The sequence below is a fragment of the Thamnophis elegans genome, chromosome 7 (assembly GCF_009769535.1).
Source record: "Thamnophis elegans isolate rThaEle1 chromosome 7, rThaEle1.pri, whole genome shotgun sequence".
Lineage (NCBI taxonomy): Eukaryota > Metazoa > Chordata > Lepidosauria > Squamata > Colubridae > Thamnophis > Thamnophis elegans.
In genome coordinates this window covers 7,835,589-7,841,588 of record NC_045547.1, presented here as the reverse complement: position 1 = coordinate 7,841,588, position 6,000 = coordinate 7,835,589, and positions in this window count along the sequence as shown.

Below are 6,000 nucleotides of genomic sequence, written 5' to 3'. Positions count from 1 at the left end.
GCCATTCTTGGAGGACATACAATATCACCCTCACGGTTTTAGGAATTCTTTATCCTTTCCCTTCATCCTGACTCTGGCTTCCATTCAATTTCTGTTTAGCTGTGCTGCTATTTTTCTTTTTATAAGGTTTTGATTTCTCATTTGGATTTTAGGTAACTTTTGAGATACATTTCTGCCCCAGTGTGGTTGATTGCTTAACTTTTCTGCTATACAATCTTATCCCATTCTAATTAGCATGCAACCATCAGATGCATTGAATATTAGCAAGCAATAATATTGAGGAGAAATAATGCATTACTACCGAAAGAGTAATAAAGAGTAGTAAAGAGTAGCAGATACTGATCAGTAGATTAATATGCTATTGCCAGTATCTTCTTCATATATAATGGCAAGTACTACTCACTCGTCATGAAATCTCCAGAACCGTAAAGCCTACAAACTTGAAATTTGGCACGTATGTTCCTCCTGGCATCTAGGTGCTCGCTAACAAAGGATTTTTCGAAATGACCATCAGATCATTAGTAATTCTTATACAGTAATTAACACACTCTGATGCTACGGAGTTCTACTCCCCCTCCCCACCTGAAAAGAATTCTGTTCCAACTGCCAGTTGCCTCACATTCCGTTACCTCAGTTCAAACTGGCAGACATTCCACTCCTTTCACTCGGGAGCGGTCCGGGGCTCCTTACAGTATTAAATGTTGGTACCTCACCAAAATGTCTACACTTTCCACCTGTGGAACTGATTCCGGACTCAAGGCAGCAGGAGCTATATTTCCTCATGTGTTTCAATCACCGACCACCACCAAGTCAACGGATTGTGAAATGAATTCCTCCTTCGTAGCCCGATCACATAGTTTTCTCACGAAGCACGGGTATCCAGCTTGTGTTTTATGCATTTTCCTTTTGGGTGAAGCTTTTTGGCATATTTCTGAAAGTATCGACTGCCTCTGCTTTGGGATTGTCCTTGATTTGCAACCATTCATTTAGTGACCAGTTACAACAGCACTGAAAAAACCTGATTTGTGACCCTTTTCACATTCATGATGATTTTTTTTTACACTTATAACAACTGCAGTAACCCTGAAGTTGCACGAACAAAATTCGGATACTTGGCAGCTGGCATGTATTTATGATGGTTGCAGTGTTCCCGAGTTATATGATACCTTTGGAGTCCTGTATTTCTATTTAAAATGTATGAATTGTTTTTATAGAGAGAGTTGTAAGTAATAGTTCAAGGTCTCTTAAGACTAGTAAATTGCTCACAGCTGAATTGTTAAACATTCCCTGGAATAGTTATAAAAGCAAGTGTGTGTGTGGGCAACACACCATTTTTTAATGAAGGGAAAATGATTCTGCCCTTAAGTATGATAGCTTTGTGTTAGGAATATAATTGGGTTGGGTTGGCAATATATAAATCATGTAACAATGCTATACCTGTTTCTTTAAACCATACTGTAAAATGTGATTGGTTGCTGTTTTCCTCAATTGACCATGAGAGGGAGCCAGAAGGACTGTTAGCGTTCTGTTCATTAGATGCTGGGCTGATCTGATCTGAGTGCCGTGAGCTATTGTAAGTTTTGCAACTGCTAGCTAACTTTGAGTTCTGAACTGATTATATGATCCTGGACTATGTTATTTGGATTATCCCTTAACTGAAAGACATTGATGACTGACTGTCTTAGCCATGTATAACTTGGACGGTTTGATGGACTCTGATATCTCTATTTCCACGAAAGTAAAAGCCTATTTAAGCTGCAGTGTCTCTGTATGCTGGTTTGTGTGTTCTCCAACACAACTCTCACAACGCTTCTCTGAGCGTACTCGCTCTCCCAACGGGAAGCTTACCTAACACTTTGCTATCAGAGTTTTGATATATTCTGCAAACAATCTAATTCTGTTTGATCCTTATTCTCTTTATATGACCAAATACCTCACTTGTCCTGGGGATTCACTTTTGTATTAAATCCACATCCGTATTTATATACTTGACCTGTTTTACGACACATACTTCTTAAGTGAGTTAAGTACTTGCTTAATAAACTACCACTACCACTACTTCTACTGCTATTAGGATCTTGAGTAGTGAATAACTATCGCAGTCCTCAACTTACAACCACAACTGAGTCCAAAATTTATGTTGCTAAGGGAGAAATGTGTTAAGTGAGTTTTGCCCCATTTTACGAATTTTCTTGCCCCGTTTGTTAAATGAATCACTGCATTAGTAACACGGTTGCTAAGTGAATACTGGCTTCCCCCAATGACTTTGCTTGTCAGAAGATGATATGACCCTGGGTTGCTGTAACCGTCATAAATGCAAACCGCTTGTCAAGCATCCAAATGTAAATTATGTGGCCGTCGGGTGATAAGTGGTGAAAAATAGTCCTAAGTCACATAATTTCCTGCCGTTGCAACTTGGAACTCTTGTAAGTCGAGAACTGCCTGTATTAAATAATTAACAGAACTTGTAATTAGAAGATCTGAATGCTGTTTTAAATTGATTTGATTTTAATCAAACCTAATTAGCATAAATATTGTTATCCCAATATATACAGTATGTAGGCATGGACATATTAATGAAAAAATAACGTGGGTGAGGAGAAGTATTTTTGTACAAAAACAAAAAATACTCTTTATTTTCCTTTTTTGCACCTCTAACCTCCTTTTTCAAGAGACGCGGTGGCTCAGTGGCTTGTCAATCAGAAGGGTCGGCAGTTTGGCGGTTTGAATCCCTAGCGCCGTGTAATGGAGTGAGCTCCCGTTACTTGTCCCAGCTTCTGCCAACCTAGCAGTTCGAAACCCCTAAAAAATGCAAGTAGAAAAATAGGAAGCACCTTTGGTGGGAAGCTAATAGCGTTCCATGCGCCTTTGGAGTTTAGTCATGCCGGCCACATGACCACGGAGACGTCTTTGGACAGCGCTGGCTCTTTAGCTTCGAAACAGAGATGAGCACCGCCCCCTAGAGTCGGGAACGATTAGCACATACGGTATGTGCGAGAGGAACCTTTAACCTCCTTTTTGAGTGCTTCAGATTGCTTGAAAAGGGCCACTTTACCCCAATTATGTGATGAGGTAATCTATAAATGTTTATGCAGTATCATAGTAGATTTGTTAGACGTTAAGGTGCCATGAGACTCATATTATGCCCTTCTAAGAGCATAATTGCTTCTTCAGAAGATGTTAGCATATTTCCATGAGAAGCATTCATATGGCTTGAGAATAATTTCAGATGGCTGCTAGATTTATCTTGCCTATCAATTCCCTTGGTTTTGTGTTTCAAGTTTTTAATTTTTTCTGCACATCTGCTACTTGCTATACTATCTTGTTCCTTTTTCTTTCTTTTAACCATTTCACGCTCTATATAGCCAGTATTGGAAACTCAGAAAAGCTCAGGGAGAATGTATTTTGGAACTTGGTTAAGAAATTGTGCGTGTGATGATTTGGTGTTAAAAAAATCGCCAGCACGTCTTCAACATTTTGAGTGTTAAAATGCTAACATGGATGACAGTTGTTGTGTTGTGTTGGCTGATGTCAAATCATGGGATTTTTATTTTGAATGTGTTTTCAGTGGCTTATGGATATATTTTAAACTTTGCTGCTATGGTTAGTATGCAGTGTCTTTAGAGTAAAAGTAAAATATAATAAATATTGGAAAATAATTCACTTTTTCAGAAGGGTGGTTTTAAATCAGATGAGTCCTTTTTTTCTTTCTTTGTTTAGAACATTTCTAAGAATATTCATTCTCATGAAGGAAGATGATATATGTCCCAGGATAATGTTGCAAATTGAATGTGGGACCAGAGATTTAGTCTTTTGAACTTTTGGACTCAGGCTGGAGCCTATCTTCCGGGAACATCTCTCTAGCAGAGTGTGTGCTTTGGGCTGTTCTGAGTGTGGGATTTATATGGTTGTGTGTGGCTTTTTAGTTGTTCAATGAGGTGTTGTTGGCGGACTGTTAAATCCTTGGCTGTTGTTTCTTTGTGCTGCCAAGTACTCAGCTGCTAAGTACCCGATAAGCTGGTAGTAAATCAGCACTCCTGTTGACTGACAAGGGGCCTGTTTCCCAGGTTTCAATTATTTCCCTGGTTATTTTTGTTCCTGCTCAGCCAACAATCTTAATATCTGCGAAATTGAATGTATGTTCTTATTCACTGCAATGTGAGACTACCAATGAGTTTGGGTCTTTTTGTCTGACCATTCGCTTGTGTTCTTGCAATCTGGTGCTTAGCTTTCTCCCTGTCCATCCTTGATAGCCAGAGGAGCAACTCATGGAGGGAATCTGGCAGATTACATTTGAAGTATCTCGCACCTCCAAGCAATCTCTGCAATGCATGATTTGTCCTTGTATGGTAGCCTGTGGGCAGTGCCCCCTTGCAGATCTCGGAAGCTGTGTTCTACTGCTTCCGAAATGTTTTTGATGTATGGCAGGGTGTGCCATATAGTTTTTTGTGTACCTCCTTTCTTCCTTTCTGTGTCCTGCGTGTTGTGCAGGCATCTTATAATAAAAGCCCATGGGTCTCCATTCTGCCCAGTGGTGGGATTCAACTGGCGTAACAACTGGTTTGCTAAGCGCAATCCGTTCTCCTGCGCCTATCAGCTGGGCTTCAGAAAAGGGAATGTACCATATTTTTCAGAGTATAAGACGCATCTTTTTCCCTCAAAAAAGAGGTTGAAACTCTGGGTGCGTCTTATACACTGAATACAGCAATTTTGCCTCCTGAAACCCCGGCCCTTTCCCAAAATTGCCATACAGAGCCTTTAGGAGGCTTTTAAAGTGCTCCTGGGGGCTGGGGCAGAAATGAGCGAAGAACGGGCTGTTTTTTGCTCAGTTTTGCTCCCCCAGCCCCCAGGAGCACTCTGCAAGCCTCCTAAAGGCTATTTATTCCCTTTTTTGAAAAAAAAAATAGGCTCATTTTCGTGAAAAATGGGCCATTTTGCGGAGGTCTGCAGAGTGCAAAAACTTTTTTAATTTGCCTCTTCAAAACCTTGGTGCGTCTTATACTCCGGTGTGCGTCTTATACTCTGAAAAATACGGCAGGTGAGTATAGCACAGTGGCGGGTGGGCCCAACTGAAAGTCAGAAAGAACCGCTTTGCTCCCAGCTAATCGTCGTAGCTAGCGGTAGAATCCCACCCCTGATTCTGCCTGAATTTGTCCATGTTGGTACCTGCTCTGCAGAAGTATTTGTTCTCTAGGAATCACCACTTGGAGGCCAAGTATTATTTCATTTAGAAGGGCTGATTCTGTTTCTGCAACAATTTACACTAAAATCCTATAATTCTGAGGCTCCTGATCTCCCCTCAGTTTAATCTTCATTTGTCCACATATTTGGACTTGGTTTTTTTCTCTCCTGGCCAGTAAAATGCATCTCTCCTTTATAATCAAACTGCTGTAAGACGCATATCCTATTATGTTATCTAATCTTCTTACTACAAAATATAATGTGAATATTGCAGAGGTCAGAGTAGGTGGATACAGGAATTAAATCGTTCGTTTGTCAAGTCCAAAAAAATAAAAGCAGGCAATGAATGCTGCCTATTGTTGTCGTTTTTTTAAAAGCTATTTTTAAATGACAGGCGATTCGGGGCTGACTTTCATTTGTGTAAAATCTAAATGAGGAAGCGATACCTGATTACTTCATGGAGACCAAAGTGTTTGCTTGGCAAAACGAACCAGTTTCTACCACACCTGTTTTGAAGTGTGTTACGGATGGAAACAGCAAAGGAGGATTTAATTTCCACTGGATTTGGGGGGGGAGGAATAGATTACACAACTGATTCACAAGCCAAACTAATCCAGAAACATGGAAAACCCTTATAGCATCGTGAGAACAAGTGTTACTTTTTTTTGCCCCTTTTCTGTATAAGGCAGGGGTGCCCAAATGTGGCAACTTTAAGACTTGTGGACTTCAACTCCCAGAATTCCTGAGCCCAGGAGTTCTGGGAGTTGAAGTCCATAAGTCTTAAAGTTGCCAAGTTTGGGCATCCCTAGTTTGAGGGCA